The following is an 18234-nucleotide window of genomic DNA, read 5'->3' as shown; positions in this document are numbered from 1 at the left end:
GAGCAAGAGCCACAGACCCTGGTGTGGTGTAATTGGCCTCAATAGCAACTAATGCCCTGGTGTGGTGTAGGTGGCCTCAGCCAGCAGCCACAGGCCCTGGTGTGGTGTAAGTGGCCTCAGCCAGCAGCCACAGGCCCTGGTGTGGTGTAAGTCGCCTCAGCCAGAAGCCACAGGCACTGGTGTGGTGTAAGTGGCCTCAGCCAGCAGCAAAAGGGCCCTGGTGTGGTGTAAGTGGCCTCAGCCAGCAGCCACAGGCCCTGGTGTGGTGTAGGTGGCCTCAGCCAGCAGCCACAGGCCCTTGTGTGGTGTAATTGGCCTCAATAGCAACTAAGGCCCTGGTGTGGTGTAGGTGGCCTAAGCCAGCAGCCACAGGCCCTGGTGTGGTGTAAGTGGCCTCAGCCAGTGCCACAGGCCCTGGTGTGGTGTAAGTGGCCTGAGCAAGAGCCACAGGCCCTGGTGTGGTGTAAGTGGCCTCAGCCAGCAGCCACAGGCCCTGGTGTGGTGTAAGTGGCCTCAGCCAGCAGCCACAGGCCCTGGTGTGGTGTAAGTGGCCTCAGCCAGTGCCACAGGCCCTGGTGTGGTGTAAGTGGCCTGAGCAAGAGCCACAGGCCCTGGTGTGGTGTAAGTGGCCTGAGCAAGAGCCACAGACCCTGGTGTGGTGTAATTGGCCTCAATAGCAACTAATGCCCTGGTGTGGTGTAGGTGGCCTCAGCCAGCAGCCACAGGCCCTGGTGTGGTGTAAGTGGCCTGAGCAAGAGCCACAGGCCCTGGTGTGGTGTAAGTGGCCTGAGCAAGAGCCACAGACCCTGGTGTGGTGTAATTGGCCTCAATAGCAACTAATGCCCTGGTGTGGTGTAGGTGGCCTCAGCCAGCAGCCACAGGCCCTGATGTGGTGTAAGTGGCCCCAGCCGGTCACTCAGGCCCTTGTGTGGTGTAGGTTGCATCAGCTAGCAGCACAAGACATTGGAAAAGAGCCAAAAGCAGTGTCGTTAATGTGCCCTCATTAATGGGCAGCTGCTTTTGGTCTTTTAATACACCCCTTCTCTGGATCAAAAGCGGTTCAATGACATGAAAATGAAAGGCTTACAGCACCAGGTATTCCCAGGCAGTCTCCCATCCAAGTACTAACCAAGCCCAGCCCTGCTTAGCTTCCGAGATCAGACGAGGTCGGGCGTGCTCAGGGTGGTATGGCCGTAAGCTGCTGGCTCCAGCACAATGTCTCAATTTATGGATTCAAGTGATTAGGTGGCAAGTACCTGAAGTTACGAAGACAATGCTATAACCATACCTGCATGTTTGCATAATACCCTAACCCAAATGCTCAGTTTGGCATTTATCCAACAGCACAGGCCCTGGATTGTTGAAGATGGCCTCAGGAACCAGCACAGGGCCTGGTGTGTTGTACATGGCCACAGCAAGGAGCACAGGGCCTGGTTTGGTGAAGATGGCCTCGGCCAGAAGCGCAGGGCCTGGTGTGATGTGAGTGGCCTGAGCAAGAGCCACAGGCCTTGGTGTGGTGTAAGTGGCCTCAGCCAGCAGCCACAGGCCCTGGTGTGGTGTAAGTCGCCTCAGCCAGAAGCCACAGGCACTGGTGTGGTGTAAGTGGCCTCAGCCAGCAGCCACAGGCCCTGGTGTGGTGTAGGTGGCCTCAGCCAGCCGCCACAGGGCCTGGTGTGGTGTAGGTGGCCTCAGCCAGCAGCCACAGGCCCTGGTGTGGTGTAAGTGGCCTCAGCCAGCAGCCACAGGCCCTGGTGTGGTGTAAGTGGCCTGAGCAAGAGCCACAGGCCCTGGTGTGGTGTAAGTGGCCTGAGCAAGAGCCACAGACCCTGGTGTGGTGTAATTGGCCTCAATAGCAACTAATGCCCTGGTGTGGTGTAGGTGGCCTCAGCCAGCAGCCACAGGCCCTGGTGTGGTGTAAGTGGCCTCAGCCAGCAGCCACAGGCCCTGGTGTGGTGTAAGTGGCCTCAGCCAGAAGCACAGGGCCTGGTGTGATATGAGTGGCCTGAGCAAGAGCCACAGGCCCTGGTGTGGTGTAAGTGGCCTGAGCAAGAGCCACAGGCCCTGGTGTGGTGTAAGTGGCCTGAGCAAGAGCCACAGGCCCTGGTGTGGTGTAGGTGGCCTCAGCCAGCAGCCACAGGCCCTGGTGTGGTGTAGGTGGCCTCAGCCAGCAGCCACAAGCCCTTGTGTGGTGTAAGTGGCCTCAGCCAGCAGCCACAGGCCCTGGTGTGGTGTAAGTGGCCTCGGCCAGTGCCACAGGCCCTGGTGTGGTGTAAGTGGCCTGAGCAAGAGCCACAGACCATGGTGTGGTGTAATTGGCCTCAATAGCAACTAAGGCCCTGGTGTGGTGTAAGTGGCCTCAGCCAGCAGCCACAGGCCCTGGTGTGGTGTAAGTGGCCTCAGCCAGAGCCACAGGCCCTGATGTGGTGTAAGTGGCCCCAGCCGGTCACTCAGGCCCTGGTGTGGTGTAGGTGGCATCAGCTAGCAGCACAAGACATTGGAAAACAGCCAAAAGCAATGTCGTTAATGTGCCCTCATTAATGGGCAGCTGCTTTTGGTCTTTTAATACACCCCTTCTCTGGATCAAAAGCGGTTCAATGACATTAAAATGAAAGGCTTACAGCACCAGGTATTCCCAGGCAGTCTCCCATCCAAGTACTAACCAAGCCCAGCCCTGCTCAGCTTCCGAGATCAGACGAGGTCGGGCGTGCTCAGGGTGGTATGGCCGTAAGCTGCTGGCCCCAGCACAATGTCTCAATTTATGGATTCAGGTGATTAGGTGGCAAGTACCTGAAGTTACGAAGACAATCCTATAACCCTACCTTCATGTTTGCATAATACCCTAACCCAAAGGCTCAGTTTAGCATTTATCCAACAGCACAGGCCCTGGATTGTTGAAGATGGCCTCAGGAACCAGCACAGGGCCTGGTGTGTTGTACATGGCCACAGCTAGCAGCACAGGGCCTGGTTTGGTGAATATGGCCTCGGCCAGAAGCGCAGGGCCTGGTGTGATGTGAGTGGCCTGAGCAAGAGCCACAGGCCCTGGTGTGGTGTAATTGGCCTCAATAGCAACTAAGGCCCTGGTGTGGTGTAAGTGGCCTGAGCAAGAGCCACAGACCCTGGTGTGGTGTAATTGGCCTCAATAGCAACTAATGCCCTGGTGTGGTGTAGGTGGCCTCAGCCAGCAGCCACAGGCCCTGGTGTGGTGAAAGTGGCCTCAGCCAGAGCCACAGGCCCTGATGTGGTGTAAGTGGCCCCAGCCGGTCCCTCAGGCCCTTGTGTGGTGTAGGTTGCATCAGCTAGCAGCACAAGACATTGGAAAAGAGCCAAAAGCAATGTCGTTAATGTGCCCTCATTAATGGGCAGCTGCTTTTGGTCTTTTAATACACCCCTTCTCTGGATCAAAAGCGGTTCAATGACATGAAAATGAAAGGCTTACAGCACCAGGTATTCCCAGGCAGTCTCCCATCCAAGTACTAACCAAGCCCAGCCCTGCTTAGCTTCCGAGATCAGACGAGGTCGGGCGTGCTCAGGGTGGTATGGCCGTAAGCTGCTGGCTCCAGCACAATGTCTCAATTTATGGATTCAAGTGATTAGGTGGCAAGTACCTGAAGTTACGAAGACAATGCTATAACCATACCTGCATGTTTGCATAATACCCTAACCCAAAGGCTCAGTTTGGCATTTATCCAACAGCACAGGCCCTGGATTGTTGAAGATGGCCTCAGGAACCAGCACAGGGCCTGGTGTGTTGTACATGGCCACAGCAAGGAGCACAGGGCCTGGTTTGGTGAAGATGGCCTCGGCCAGAAGCGCAGGGCCTGGTGTGATGTGAGTGGCCTGAGCAAGAGCCACAGGCCTTGGTGTGGTGTAAGTGGCCTCAGCCAGCAGCCACAGGCCCTGGTGTGGTGTAAGTCGCCTCAGCCAGAAGCCACAGGCACTGGTGTGGTGTAAGTGGCCTCAGCCAGCAGCCACAGGCCCTGGTGTGGTGTAGGTGGCCTCAGCCAGCCGCCACAGGGCCTGGTGTGGTGTAGGTGGCCTCAGCCAGCAGCCACAGGCCCTGGTGTGGTGTAAGTGGCCTCAGCCAGCAGCCACAGGCCCTGGTGTGGTGTAAGTGGCCTGAGCAAGAGCCACAGGCCCTGGTGTGGTGTAAGTGGCCTGAGCAAGAGCCACAGACCCTGGTGTGGTGTAATTGGCCTCAATAGCAACTAATGCCCTGGTGTGGTGTAGGTGGCCTCAGCCAGCAGCCACAGGCCCTGGTGTGGTGTAAGTGGCCTCAGCCAGCAGCCACAGGCCCTGGTGTGGTGTAAGTCGCCTCAGCCAGAAGCCACAGGCACTGGTGTGGTGTAAGTGGCCTCAGCCAGCAGCAAAAGGGCCCTGGTGTGGTGTAAGTGGCCTCAGCCAGCAGCCACAGGCCCTGGTGTGGTGTAGGTGGCCTCAGCCAGCAGCCACAGGCCCTGGTGTGGTGTAAGTGGCCTCAGCCAGCAGCCACAGGCCCTGGTGTGGTGTAAGTCGCCTCAGCCAGAAGCCACAGGCACTGGTGTGGTGTAAGTGGCCTCAGCCAGCAGCAAAAGGGCCCTGGTGTGGTGTAAGTGGCCTCAGCCAGCAGCCACAGGCCCTGGTGTGGTGTAGGTGGCCTCAGCCAGCAGCCACAGGCCCTTGTGTGGTGTAATTGGCCTCAATAGCAACTAAGGCCCTGGTGTGGTGTAGGTGGCCTAAGCCAGCAGCCACAGGCCCTGGTGTGGTGTAAGTGGCCTCAGCCAGTGCCACAGGCCCTGGTGTGGTGTAAGTGGCCTGAGCAAGAGCCACAGGCCCTGGTGTGGTGTAAGTGTCCTCAGCCAGCAGCCACAGGCCCTGGTGTGGTGTAAGTGGCCTCAGCCAGCAGCCACAGGCCCTGGTGTGGTGTAAGTGGCCTCAGCCAGTGCCACAGGCCCTGGTGTGGTGTAAGTGGCCTGAGCAAGAGCCACAGGCCCTGGTGTGGTGTAAGTGGCCTGAGCAAGAGCCACAGACCCTGGTGTGGTGTAATTGGCCTCAATAGCAACTAATGCCCTGGTGTGGTGTAGGTGGCCTCAGCCAGCAGCCACAGGCCCTGGTGTGGTGTAAGTGGCCTGAGCAAGAGCCACAGACCCTGGTGTGGTGTAATTGGCCTCAATAGCAACTAATGCCCTGGTGTGGTGTAGGTGGCCTCAGCCAGCAGCCACAGGCCCTGATGTGGTGTAAGTGGCCCCAGCCGGTCACTCAGGCCCTTGTGTGGTGTAGGTTGCATCAGCTAGCAGCACAAGACATTGGAAAAGAGCCAAAAGCAGTGTCGTTAATGTGCCCTCATTAATGGGCAGCTGCTTTTGGTCTTTTAATACACCCCTTCTCTGGATCAAAAGCGGTTCAATGACATGAAAATCAAAGGCTTACAGCACCAGGTATTCCCAGGCAGTCTCCCATCCAAGTACTAACCAAGCCCAGCCCTGCTTAGCTTCCGAGATCAGACGAGGTTGGGCGTGCTCAGGGTGGTATGGCCGTAAGCTGCTGGCTCCAGCACAATGTCTCAATTTATGGATTCAAGTGATTAGGTGGCAAGTACCTGAAGTTACGAAGACAATGCTATAACCATACCTGCATGTTTGCATAATACCCTAACCCAAAGGCTCAGTTTGGCATTTATCCAACAGCACAGGCCCTGGATTGTTGAAGATGGCCTCAGGAACCAGCACAGGGCCTGGTGTGTTGTTCATGGCCACAGCAAGGAGCACAGGGCCTGGTTTGGTGAAGATGGCCTCGGCCAGAAGCGCAGGGCCTGGTGTGATGTGAGTGGCCTGAGCAAGAGCCACAGGCCTTGGTGTGGTGTAAGTGGCCTCAGCCAGCAGCCACAGGCCCTGGTGTGGTGTAAGTCGCCTCAGCCAGAAGCCACAGGCACTGGTGTGGTGTAAGTGGCCTCAGCCAGCAGCCACAGGCCCTGGTGTGGTGTAGGTGGCCTCAGCCAGCAGCCACAGGCCCTGGTGTGGTGTAGGTGGCCTCAGCCAGCAGCCACAGGCCCTGGTGTGGTGTAAGTGGCCTCAGCCAGCAGCCACAGGCCCTGGTGTGGTGTAAGTGGCCTGAGCAAGAGCCACAGGCCCTGGTGTGGTGTAAGTGGCCTCAGCCAGCAGCCACAGGCCCTGGTGTGGTGTAAGTGGCCTGAGCAAGTGCCACAGGCCCTGGTGTGGTGTAAGTGGCCTGAGCAAGTGCCACAGGCCCTGGTGTGGTGTAAGTGGCCTCAATAGCAAATAAGGCCCTGGTGTGGTGTAAGTGGCCTGAGCAAGAACCACAGGGCCTGGTTTGGTGAAGATGGCCTCGGCCAGAAGCGCAGGGCCTGGTGTGATGTGAGTGGCCTGAGCAAGAGCCACAGGCCCTGGTGTGGTGTAAGTGGCCTCAGCCAGCAGCCAAAGGCCCTGGTGTGGTGTAAGTGGCCTCAGCCAGAATCCACAGGCACTGGTGTGGTGTAAGTGGCCTCAGCCAGCAGCAAAAGGGCCCTGGTGTGGTGTAGGTGGCCTCAGCCAGCAGCCACAGGCCCTGGTGTGGTGTAAGTGGCCTCAATAGCAACTAAGGCCCTGGTGTGGTGTAAGTGGCTTCAGCCAGCAGCCACAGGCTCTGGTGTGGTGTAACTGGCCTCAGCCAGCAGCCACAGGCCCTGATGTGGTGTAAGTGGCCCCAGCCGGTCACTCAGGCCCTGGTGTGGTGTAGGTGGCATCAGCCAGCAGCCACAGGCCCTGGTGTGGTGTAAGTCGCCTCAGCCAGAAGCCACAGGCACTGGTGTGGTGTAAGTGGCCTCAGCCAGCAGCAAAAGGGCCCTGGTGTGGTGTAAGTCGCCTCAGCCAGCAGCCACAGGTCCTGGTGTGGTGTAGGTGGCCTCAGCCAGCAGCCACAGGCCCTGGTGTGGTGTAAATGGCCTCAGCCAGCAGCCACAGGCCCTGGTGTGGTGTAAGTGGCCTCAGCCAGCAGCCACAGGCCCTGGTGTGGTGTAAGTGGCCTCAGCCAGTGCCACAGGCCCTGGTGTGGTGTAAGTGGCCTGAGCAAGAGCCACAGACCCTGGTGTGGTGTAATTGGCCTCAGCCAGCAGCCACAGGCCCTGGTGTGGTGTAAGTCGCCTCAGACAGAAGCCACAGGCACTGGTGTGGTGTAAGTGGCCTCAGCCAGCAGCAAAAGGGCCCTGGTGTGGTGTAAGTCGCCTCAGCCAGCAGCCACAGGCCCTGGTGTGGTGTAGGTGGCCTCAGCCAGCAGCCACAGGCCCTGGTGTGGTGTAAGTGGCCTGAGCAAGAGCCACAGGCCCTGGTGTGGTGTAAGTGGCCTGAGCAAGAGCCACAGACCCTGGTGTGGTGTAATTGGCCTCAATAGCAACTAATGCCCTGGTGTGGTGTAGGTGGCCTCAGCCAGCAGCCACAGGCCCTGGTGTGGTGTAAGTGGCCTGAGCAAGAGCCACAGGCCCTGGTGTGGTGTAAGTGGCCTGAGCAAGAGCCACAGACCCTGGTGTGGTGTAATTGGCCTCAATAGCAACTAATGCCCTGGTGTGGTGTAGGTGGCCTCAGCCAGCAGCCACAGGCCCTGGTGTGGTGAAAGTGGCCTCAGCCAGAGCCACAGGCCCTGATGTGGTGTAAGTGGCCCCAGCCAGTCCCTCAGGCCCTTGTGTGGTGTAGGTTGCATCAGCTAGCAGCACAAGACATTGGAAAAGAGCCAAAAGCAATGTCGTTAATGTGCCCTCATTAATGGGCAGCTGCTTTTGGTCTTTTAATACACCCCTTCTCTGGATCAAAAGCGGTTCAATGACATGAAAATGAAAGGCTTACAGCACCAGGTATTCCCAGGCAGTCTCCCATCCAAGTACTAACCAAGCCCAGCCCTGCTTAGCTTCCGAGATCAGACGAGGTCGGGCGTGCTCAGGGTGGTATGGCCGTAAGCTGCTGGCTCCAGCACAATGTCTCAATTTATGGATTCAAGTGATTAGGTGGCAAGTACCTGAAGTTACGAAGACAATGCTATAACCATACCTGCATGTTTGCATAATACCCTAACCCAAAGGCTCAGTTTGGCATTTATCCAACAGCACAGGCCCTGGATTGTTGAAGATGGCCTCAGGAACCAGCACAGGGCCTGGTGTGTTGTACATGGCCACAGCAAGGCGCACAGGGCCTGGTTTGGTGAAGATGGCCTCGGCCAGAAGCGCAGGGCCTGGTGTGATGTGAGTGGCCTGAGCAAGAGCCACAGGCCTTGGTGTGGTGTAAGTGGCCTCAGACGGCAGCCACAGGCCCTGGTGTGGTGTAAGTCGCCTCAGCCAGAAGCCACAGGCACTGGTGTGGTGTAAGTGGCCTCAGCCAGCAGCCACAGGCCCTGGTGTGGTGTAGGTGGCCTCAGCCAGCCGCAACAGGGCCTGGTGTGGTGTAGGTGGCCTCAGCCAGCAGCCACAGGCCCTGGTGTGGTGTAAGTGGCCTCAGCCAGCAGCCACAGGCCCTGGTGTGGTGTAAGTGGCCTGAGCAAGAGCCACAGGCCCTGGTGTGGTGTAAGTGGCCTGAGCAAGAGCCACAGACCCTGGTGTGGTGTAATTGGCCTCAATAGCAACTAATGCCCTGGTGTGGTGTAGGTGGCCTCAGCCAGCAGCCACAGGCCCTGGTGTGGTGTAAGTGGCCTCAGCCAGCAGCCACAGGCCCTGGTGTGGTGTAAGTGGCCTCAGCCAGCAGCCACAGGCCCTGGTGTGGTGTAAGTGGCCTCAGCCAGAAGCACAGGGCCTGGTGTGATATGAGTGGCCTGAGCAAGAGCCACAGGCCCTGGTGTGGTGTAAGTGGCCTGAGCAAGAGCCACAGGCCCTGGTGTGGTGTAAGTGGCCTGAGCAAGAGCCACAGGCCCTGGTGTGGTGTAGGTGGCCTCAGCCAGCAGCCACAGGCCCTGGTGTGGTGTAGGTGGCCTCAGCCAGCAGCCACAAGCCCTTGTGTGGTGTAAGTGGCCTCAGCCAGCAGCCACAGGCCCTGGTGTGGTGTAAGTGGCCTCGGCCAGTGCCACAGGCCCTGGTGTGGTGTAAGTGGCCTGAGCAAGAGCCACAGACCATGGTGTGGTGTAATTGGCCTCAATAGCAACTAAGGCCCTGGTGTGGTGTAAGTGGCCTCAGCCAGCAGCCACAGGCCCTGGTGTGGTGTAAGTGGCCTCAGCCAGAGCCACAGGCCCTGATGTGGTGTAAGTGGCCCCAGCCGGTCACTCAGGCCCTGGTGTGGTGTAGGTGGCATCAGCTAGCAGCACAAGACATTGGAAAACAGCCAAAAGCAATGTCGTTAATGTGCCCTCATTAATGGGCAGCTGCTTTTGGTCTTTTAATACACCCCTTCTCTGGATCAAAAGCGGTTCAATGACATTAAAATGAAAGGCTTACAGCACCAGGTATTCCCAGGCAGTCTCCCATCCAAGTACTAACCAAGCCCAGCCCTGCTCAGCTTCCGAGATCAGACGAGGTCGGGCGTGCTCAGGGTGGTATGGCCGTAAGCTGCTGGCCCCAGCACAATGTCTCAATTTATGGATTCAGGTGATTAGGTGGCAAGTACCTGAAGTTACGAAGACAATCCTATAACCCTACCTTCATGTTTGCATAATACCCTAACCCAAAGGCTCAGTTTAGCATTTATCCAACAGCACAGGCCCTGGATTGTTGAAGATGGCCTCAGGAACCAGCACAGGGCCTGGTGTGTTGTACATGGCCACAGCTAGCAGCACAGGGCCTGGTTTGGTGAATATGGCCTCGGCCAGAAGCGCAGGGCCTGGTGTGATGTGAGTGGCCTGAGCAAGAGCCACAGGCCCTGGTGTGGTGTAATTGGCCTCAATAGCAACTAAGGCCCTGGTGTGGTGTAAGTGGCCTGAGCAAGAGCCACAGACCCTGGTGTGGTGTAATTGGCCTCAATAGCAACTAATGCCCTGGTGTGGTGTAGGTGGCCTCAGCCAGCAGCCACAGGCCCTGGTGTGGTGAAAGTGGCCTCAGCCAGAGCCACAGGCCCTGATGTGGTGTAAGTGGCCCCAGCCGGTCCCTCAGGCCCTTGTGTGGTGTAGGTTGCATCAGCTAGCAGCACAAGACATTGGAAAAGAGCCAAAAGCAATGTCGTTAATGTGCCCTCATTAATGGGCAGCTGCTTTTGGTCTTTTAATACACCCCTTCTCTGGATCAAAAGCGGTTCAATGACATGAAAATGAAAGGCTTACAGCACCAGGTATTCCCAGGCAGTCTCCCATCCAAGTACTAACCAAGCCCAGCCCTGCTTAGCTTCCGAGATCAGACGAGGTTGGGCGTGCTCAGGGTGGTATGGCCGTAAGCTGCTGGCTCCAGCACAATGTCTCAATTTATGGATTCAAGTGATTAGGTGGCAAGTACCTGAAGTTACGAAGACAATGCTATAACCATACCTGCATGTTTGCATAATACCCTAACCCAAAGGCTCAGTTTGGCATTTATCCAACAGCACAGGCCCTGGATTGTTGAAGATGGCCTCAGGAACCAGCACAGGGCCTGGTGTGTTGTTCATGGCCACAGCAAGGAGCACAGGGCCTGGTTTGGTGAAGATGGCCTCGGCCAGAAGCGCAGGGCCTGGTGTGATGTGAGTGGCCTGAGCAAGAGCCACAGGCCTTGGTGTGGTGTAAGTGGCCTCAGCCAGCAGCCACAGGCCCTGGTGTGGTGTAAGTCGCCTCAGCCAGAAGCCACAGGCACTGGTGTGGTGTAAGTGGCCTCAGCCAGCAGCCACAGGCCCTGGTGTGGTGTAGGTGGCCTCAGCCAGCAGCCACAGGCCCTGGTGTGGTGTAGGTGGCCTCAGCCAGCAGCCACAGGCCCTGGTGTGGTGTAAGTGGCCTCAGCCAGCAGCCACAGGCCCTGGTGTGGTGTAAGTGGCCTGAGCAAGAGCCACAGGCCCTGGTGTGGTGTAAGTGGCCTCAGCCAGCAGCCACAGGCCCTGGTGTGGTGTAAGTGGCCTGAGCAAGTGCCACAGGCCCTGGTGTGGTGTAAGTGGCCTGAGCAAGTGCCACAGGCCCTGGTGTGGTGTAAGTGGCCTCAATAGCAAATAAGGCCCTGGTGTGGTGTAAGTGGCCTGAGCAAGAACCACAGGGCCTGGTTTGGTGAAGATGGCCTCGGCCAGAAGCGCAGGGCCTGGTGTGATGTGAGTGGCCTGAGCAAGAGCCACAGGCCCTGGTGTGGTGTAAGTGGCCTCAGCCAGCAGCCAAAGGCCCTGGTGTGGTGTAAGTGGCCTCAGCCAGAATCCACAGGCACTGGTGTGGTGTAAGTGGCCTCAGCCAGCAGCAAAAGGGCCCTGGTGTGGTGTAGGTGGCCTCAGCCAGCAGCCACAGGCCCTGGTGTGGTGTAAGTGGCCTCAATAGCAACTAAGGCCCTGGTGTGGTGTAAGTGGCTTCAGCCAGCAGCCACAGGCTCTGGTGTGGTGTAACTGGCCTCAGCCAGCAGCCACAGGCCCTGATGTGGTGTAAGTGGCCCCAGCCGGTCACTCAGGCCCTGGTGTGGTGTAGGTGGCATCAGCCAGCAGCCACAGGCCCTGGTGTGGTGTAAGTCGCCTCAGCCAGAAGCCACAGGCACTGGTGTGGTGTAAGTGGCCTCAGCCAGCAGCAAAAGGGCCCTGGTGTGGTGTAAGTCGCCTCAGCCAGCAGCCACAGGTCCTGGTGTGGTGTAGGTGGCCTCAGCCAGCAGCCACAGGCCCTGGTGTGGTGTAAGTGGCCTCAGCCAGCAGCCACAGGCCCTGGTGTGGTGTAAGTGGCCTCAGCCAGCAGCCACAGGCCCTGGTGTGGTGTAAGTGGCCTCAGCCAGTGCCACAGGCCCTGGTGTGGTGTAAGTGGCCTGAGCAAGAGCCACAGACCCTGGTGTGGTGTAATTGGCCTCAGCCAGCAGCCACAGGCCCTGGTGTGGTGTAAGTCGCCTCAGACAGAAGCCACAGGCACTGGTGTGGTGTAAGTGGCCTCAGCCAGCAGCAAAAGGGCCCTGGTGTGGTGTAAGTCGCCTCAGCCAGCAGCCACAGGCCCTGGTGTGGTGTAGGTGGCCTCAGCCAGCAGCCACAGGCCCTGGTGTGGTGTAAGTGGCCTGAGCAAGAGCCACAGGCCCTGGTGTGGTGTAAGTGGCCTGAGCAAGAGCCACAGACCCTGGTGTGGTGTAATTGGCCTCAATAGCAACTAATGCCCTGGTGTGGTGTAGGTGGCCTCAGCCAGCAGCCACAGGCCCTGGTGTGGTGTAAGTGGCCTGAGCAAGAGCCACAGGCCCTGGTGTGGTGTAAGTGGCCTGAGCAAGAGCCACAGACCCTGGTGTGGTGTAATTGGCCTCAATAGCAACTAATGCCCTGGTGTGGTGTAGGTGGCCTCAGCCAGCAGCCACAGGCCCTGGTGTGGTGAAAGTGGCCTCAGCCAGAGCCACAGGCCCTGATGTGGTGTAAGTGGCCCCAGCCAGTCCCTCAGGCCCTTGTGTGGTGTAGGTTGCATCAGCTAGCAGCACAAGACATTGGAAAAGAGCCAAAAGCAATGTCGTTAATGTGCCCTCATTAATGGGCAGCTGCTTTTGGTCTTTTAATACACCCCTTCTCTGGATCAAAAGCGGTTCAATGACATGAAAATGAAAGGCTTACAGCACCAGGTATTCCCAGGCAGTCTCCCATCCAAGTACTAACCAAGCCCAGCCCTGCTTAGCTTCCGAGATCAGACGAGGTCGGGCGTGCTCAGGGTGGTATGGCCGTAAGCTGCTGGCTCCAGCACAATGTCTCAATTTATGGATTCAAGTGATTAGGTGGCAAGTACCTGAAGTTACGAAGACAATGCTATAACCATACCTGCATGTTTGCATAATACCCTAACCCAAAGGCTCAGTTTGGCATTTATCCAACAGCACAGGCCCTGGATTGTTGAAGATGGCCTCAGGAACCAGCACAGGGCCTGGTGTGTTGTACATGGCCACAGCAAGGCGCACAGGGCCTGGTTTGGTGAAGATGGCCTCGGCCAGAAGCGCAGGGCCTGGTGTGATGTGAGTGGCCTGAGCAAGAGCCACAGGCCTTGGTGTGGTGTAAGTGGCCTCAGACGGCAGCCACAGGCCCTGGTGTGGTGTAAGTCGCCTCAGCCAGAAGCCACAGGCACTGGTGTGGTGTAAGTGGCCTCAGCCAGCAGCCACAGGCCCTGGTGTGGTGTAGGTGGCCTCAGCCAGCCGCAACAGGGCCTGGTGTGGTGTAGGTGGCCTCAGCCAGCAGCCACAGGCCCTGGTGTGGTGTAAGTGGCCTCAGCCAGCAGCCACAGGCCCTGGTGTGGTGTAAGTGGCCTGAGCAAGAGCCACAGGCCCTGGTGTGGTGTAAGTGGCCTGAGCAAGAGCCACAGACCCTGGTGTGGTGTAATTGGCCTCAATAGCAACTAATGCCCTGGTGTGGTGTAGGTGGCCTCAGCCAGCAGCCACAGGCCCTGGTGTGGTGTAAGTGGCCTCAGCCAGCAGCCACAGGCCCTGGTGTGGTGTAAGTGGCCTCAGCCAGCAGCCACAGGCCCTGGTGTGGTGTAAGTGGCCTCAGCCAGAAGCACAGGGCCTGGTGTGATATGAGTGGCCTGAGCAAGAGCCACAGGCCCTGGTGTGGTGTAAGTGGCCTGAGCAAGAGCCACAGGCCCTGGTGTGGTGTAGGTGGCCTCAGCCAGCAGCCACAGGCCCTGGTGTGGTGTAGGTGGCCTCAGCCAGCAGCCACAAGCCCTTGTGTGGTGTAAGTGGCCTCAGCCAGCAGCCACAGGCCCTGGTGTGGTGTAAGTGGCCTCGGCCAGTGCCACAGGCCCTGGTGTGGTGTAAGTGGCCTGAGCAAGAGCCACAGACCATGGTGTGGTGTAATTGGCCTCAATAGCAACTAAGGCCCTGGTGTGGTGTAAGTGGCCTCAGCCAGCAGCCACAGGCCCTGGTGTGGTGTAAGTGGCCTCAGCCAGAGCCACAGGCCCTGATGTGGTGTAAGTGGCCCCAGCCGGTCACTCAGGCCCTGGTGTGGTGTAGGTGGCATCAGCTAGCAGCACAAGACATTGGAAAACAGCCAAAAGCAATGTCGTTAATGTGCCCTCATTAATGGGCAGCTGCTTTTGGTCTTTTAATACACCCCTTCTCTGGATCAAAAGCGGTTCAATGACATTAAAATGAAAGGCTTACAGCACCAGGTATTCCCAGGCAGTCTCCCATCCAAGTACTAACCAAGCCCAGCCCTGCTCAGCTTCCGAGATCAGACGAGGTCGGGCGTGCTCAGGGTGGTATGGCCGTAAGCTGCTGGCCCCAGCACAATGTCTCAATTTATGGATTCAGGTGATTAGGTGGCAAGTACCTGAAGTTACGAAGACAATCCTATAACCCTACCTTCATGTTTGCATAATACCCTAACCCAAAGGCTCAGTTTAGCATTTATCCAACAGCACAGGCCCTGGATTGTTGAAGATGGCCTCAGGAACCAGCACAGGGCCTGGTGTGTTGTACATGGCCACAGCTAGCAGCACAGGGCCTGGTTTGGTGAATATGGCCTCGGCCAGAAGCGCAGGGCCTGGTGTGATGTGAGTGGCCTGAGCAAGAGCCACAGGCCCTGGTGTGGTGTAATTGGCCTCAATAGCAACTAAGGCCCTGGTGTGGTGTAAGTGGCCTGAGCAAGAGCCACAGACCCTGGTGTGGTGTAATTGGCCTCAATAGCAACTAATGCCCTGGTGTGGTGTAGGTGGCCTCAGCCAGCAGCCACAGGCCCTGGTGTGGTGAAAGTGGCCTCAGCCAGAGCCACAGGCCCTGATGTGGTGTAAGTGGCCCCAGCCGGTCCCTCAGGCCCTTGTGTGGTGTAGGTTGCATCAGCTAGCAGCACAAGACATTGGAAAAGAGCCAAAAGCAATGTCGTTAATGTGCCCTCATTAATGGGCAGCTGCTTTTGGTCTTTTAATACACCCCTTCTCTGGATCAAAAGCGGTTCAATGACATGAAAATGAAAGGCTTACAGCACCAGGTATTCCCAGGCAGTCTCCCATCCAAGTACTAACCAAGCCCAGCCCTGCTTAGCTTCCGAGATCAGACGAGGTCGGGCGTGCTCAGGGTGGTATGGCCGTAAGCTGCTGGCTCCAGCACAATGTCTCAATTTATGGATTCAAGTGATTAGGTGGCAAGTACCTGAAGTTACGAAGACAATGCTATAACCATACCTGCATGTTTGCATAATACCCTAACCCAAAGGCTCAGTTTGGCATTTATCCAACAGCACAGGCCCTGGATTGTTGAAGATGGCCTCAGGAACCAGCACAGGGCCTGGTGTGTTGTACATGGCCACAGCAAGGAGCACAGGGCCTGGTTTGGTGAAGATGGCCTCGGCCAGAAGCACAGGGCCTGGTGTGATGTGAGTGGCCTGAGCAAGAGCCACAGGCCTTGGTGTGGTGTAAGTGGCCTCAGCCAGCAGCCACAGGCCCTGGTGTGGTGTAAGTCGCCTCAGCCAGAAGCCACAGGCACTGGTGTGGTGTAAGTGGCCTCAGCCAGCAGCCACAGGCCCTGGTGTGGTGTAGGTGGCCTCAGCCAGCCGCCACAGGGCCTGGTGTGGTGTAGGTGGCCTCAGCCAGCAGCCACAGGCCCTGGTGTGGTGTAAGTGGCCTCAGCCAGCAGCCACAGGCCCTGGTGTGGTGTAAGTGGCCTGAGCAAGAGCCACAGGCCCTGGTGTGGTGTAAGTGGCCTGAGCAAGAGCCACAGACCCTGGTGTGGTGTAATTGGCCTCAATAGCAACTAATGCCCTGGTGTGGTGTAGGTGGCCTCAGCCAGCAGCCACAGGCCCTGGTGTGGTGTAAGTGGCCTCAGCCAGCAGCCACAGGCCCTGGTGTGGTGTAAGTCGCCTCAGCCAGAAGCCACAGGCACTGGTGTGGTGTAAGTGGCCTCAGCCAGCAGCAAAAGGGCCCTGGTGTGGTGTAAGTGGCCTCAGCCAGCAGCCACAGGCCCTGGTGTGGTGTAGGTGGCCTCAGCCAGCAGCCACAGGCCCTTGTGTGGTGTAATTGGCCTCAATAGCAACTAAGGCCCTGGTGTGGTGTAGGTGGCCTAAGCCAGCAGCCACAGGCCCTGGTGTGGTGTAAGTGGCCTCAGCCAGTGCCACAGGCCCTGGTGTGGTGTAAGTGGCCTGAGCAAGAGCCACAGGCCCTGGTGTGGTGTAAGTGTCCTCAGCCAGCAGCCACAGGCCCTGGTGTGGTGTAAGTGGCCTCAGCCAGCAGCCACAGGCCCTGGTGTGGTGTAAGTGGCCTCAGCCAGTGCCACAGGCCCTGGTGTGGTGTAAGTGGCCTGAGCAAGAGCCACAGGCCCTGGTGTGGTGTAAGTGGCCTGAGCAAGAGCCACAGACCCTGGTGTGGTGTAATTGGCCTCAATAGCAACTAATGCCCTGGTGTGGTGTAGGTGGCCTCAGCCAGCAGCCACAGGCCCTGGTGTGGTGTAAGTGGCCTGAGCAAGAGCCACAGACCCTGGTGTGGTGTAATTGGCCTCAATAGCAACTAATGCCCTGGTGTGGTGTAGGTGGCCTCAGCCAGCAGCCACAGGCCCTGATGTGGTGTAAGTGGCCCCAGCCGGTCACTCAGGCCCTTGTGTGGTGTAGGTTGCATCAGCTAGCAGCACAAGACATTGGAAAAGAGCCAAAAGCAGTGTCGTTAATGTGCCCTCATTAATGGGCAGCTGCTTTTGGTCTTTTAATACACCCCTTCTCTGGATCAAAAGCGGTTCAATGACATGAAAATCAAAGGCTTACAGCACCAGGTATTCCCAGGCAGTCTCCCATCCAAGTACTAACCAAGCCCAGCCCTGCTTAGCTTCCGAGATCAGACGAGGTTGGGCGTGCTCAGGGTGGTATGGCCGTAAGCTGCTGGCTCCAGCACAATGTCTCAATTTATGGATTCAAGTGATTAGGTGGCAAGTACCTGAAGTTACGAAGACAATGCTATAACCATACCTGCATGTTTGCATAATACCCTAACCCAAAGGCTCAGTTTGGCATTTATCCAACAGCACAGGCCCTGGATTGTTGAAGATGGCCTCAGGAACCAGCACAGGGCCTGGTGTGTTGTTCATGGCCACAGCAAGGAGCACAGGGCCTGGTTTGGTGAAGATGGCCTCGGCCAGAAGCGCAGGGCCTGGTGTGATGTGAGTGGCCTGAGCAAGAGCCACAGGCCTTGGTGTGGTGTAAGTGGCCTCAGCCAGCAGCCACAGGCCCTGGTGTGGTGTAAGTCGCCTCAGCCAGAAGCCACAGGCACTGGTGTGGTGTAAGTGGCCTCAGCCAGCAGCCACAGGCCCTGGTGTGGTGTAGGTGGCCTCAGCCAGCCGCAACAGGGCCTGGTGTGGTGTAGGTGGCCTCAGCCAGCAGCCACAGGCCCTGGTGTGGTGTAAGTGGCCTCAGCCAGCAGCCACAGGCCCTGGTGTGGTGTAAGTGGCCTGAGCAAGAGCCACAGGCCCTGGTGTGGTGTAAGTGGCCTGAGCAAGAGCCACAGACCCTGGTGTGGTGTAATTGGCCTCAATAGCAACTAATGCCCTGGTGTGGTGTAGGTGGCCTCAGCCAGCAGCCACAGGCCCTGGTGTGGTGTAAGTGGCCTCAGCCAGCAGCCACAGGCCCTGGTGTGGTGTAAGTGGCCTCAGCCAGCAGCCACAGGCCCTGGTGTGGTGTAAGTCGCCTCAGCCAGAAGCCACAGGCACTGGTGTGGTGTAAGTGGCCTCAGCCAGCAGCAAAAGGGCCCTGGTGTGGTGTAAGTGGCCTCAGCCAGCAGCCACAGGCCCTGGTGTGGTGTAGGTGGCCTCAGCCAGCAGCCACAGGCCCTTGTGTGGTGTAATTGGCCTCAATAGCAACTAAGGCCCTGGTGTGGTGTAGGTGGCCTAAGCCAGCAGCCACAGGCCCTGGTGTGGTGTAAGTGGCCTCAGCCAGTGCCACAGGCCCTGGTGTGGTGTAAGTGGCCTGAGCAAGAGCCACAGGCCCTGGTGTGGTGTAAGTGGCCTCAGCCAGCAGCCACAGGCCCTGGTGTGGTGTAAGTGGCCTCAGCCAGCAGCCACAGGCCCTGGTGTGGTGTAAGTGGCCTCAGCCAGTGCCACAGGCCCTGGTGTGGTGTAAGTGGCCTGAGCAAGAGCCACAGGCCCTGGTGTGGTGTAAGTGGCCTGAGCAAGAGCCACAGACCCTGGTGTGGTGTAATTGGCCTCAATAGCAACTAATGCCCTGGTGTGGTGTAGGTGGCCTCAGCCAGCAGCCACAGGCCCTGGTGTGGTGTAAGTGGCCT

At 58.0% G+C, this 18234-nt stretch overlaps 5 non-coding genes and 6 pseudogenes across 5 annotated transcripts; all 11 read right to left on the bottom strand.

The window, feature by feature from the left end:
- Positions 1 to 1080: 1080 nt before the first annotated feature.
- LOC146580919 (5S ribosomal RNA) lies at positions 1081 to 1199 on the bottom strand. The gene has a single exon (XR_014891770.1). It is a non-coding gene; the product is annotated as a 5S ribosomal RNA (ribosomal RNA).
- A 1412-nt stretch (positions 1200 to 2611) lies between these two features.
- LOC146580918 (5S ribosomal RNA) lies at positions 2612 to 2730 on the bottom strand (annotated as a pseudogene).
- Positions 2731 to 3429: 699 nt separating this feature from the next.
- Positions 3430 to 3548, bottom strand: LOC146580917 (5S ribosomal RNA). The gene has a single exon (XR_014891769.1). It is a non-coding gene; the product is annotated as a 5S ribosomal RNA (ribosomal RNA).
- A 1851-nt stretch (positions 3549 to 5399) lies between these two features.
- On the bottom strand, positions 5400 to 5518 carry LOC146580916 (5S ribosomal RNA; annotated as a pseudogene).
- A 2286-nt stretch (positions 5519 to 7804) lies between these two features.
- Positions 7805 to 7923, bottom strand: LOC146580915 (5S ribosomal RNA). The gene has a single exon (XR_014891768.1). It is a non-coding gene; the product is annotated as a 5S ribosomal RNA (ribosomal RNA).
- A 1452-nt stretch (positions 7924 to 9375) lies between these two features.
- LOC146580914 (5S ribosomal RNA) lies at positions 9376 to 9494 on the bottom strand (annotated as a pseudogene).
- Positions 9495 to 10193: 699 nt separating this feature from the next.
- On the bottom strand, positions 10194 to 10312 carry LOC146580913 (5S ribosomal RNA; annotated as a pseudogene).
- A 2286-nt stretch (positions 10313 to 12598) lies between these two features.
- LOC146580912 (5S ribosomal RNA) lies at positions 12599 to 12717 on the bottom strand. The gene has a single exon (XR_014891767.1). It is a non-coding gene; the product is annotated as a 5S ribosomal RNA (ribosomal RNA).
- Positions 12718 to 14130: 1413 nt separating this feature from the next.
- LOC146580911 (5S ribosomal RNA) lies at positions 14131 to 14249 on the bottom strand (annotated as a pseudogene).
- A 699-nt stretch (positions 14250 to 14948) lies between these two features.
- On the bottom strand, positions 14949 to 15067 carry LOC146580910 (5S ribosomal RNA). The gene has a single exon (XR_014891766.1). It is a non-coding gene; the product is annotated as a 5S ribosomal RNA (ribosomal RNA).
- A 1650-nt stretch (positions 15068 to 16717) lies between these two features.
- Positions 16718 to 16836, bottom strand: LOC146580909 (5S ribosomal RNA; annotated as a pseudogene).
- Positions 16837 to 18234: the final 1398 nt, after the last annotated feature.

Source organism: Mchenga conophoros, linkage group LG3 (genome assembly GCF_057382185.1).
Source record: "Mchenga conophoros isolate Kocher_MC1m ecotype Shallow Benthic linkage group LG3, M_conophoros_male_GT1.1, whole genome shotgun sequence".
NCBI lineage: Eukaryota > Metazoa > Chordata > Actinopteri > Cichliformes > Cichlidae > Mchenga > Mchenga conophoros.
The sequence above is the reverse complement of the archived record's forward strand: the minus strand, read 5'-3'. Positions and strand labels throughout refer to the sequence as shown.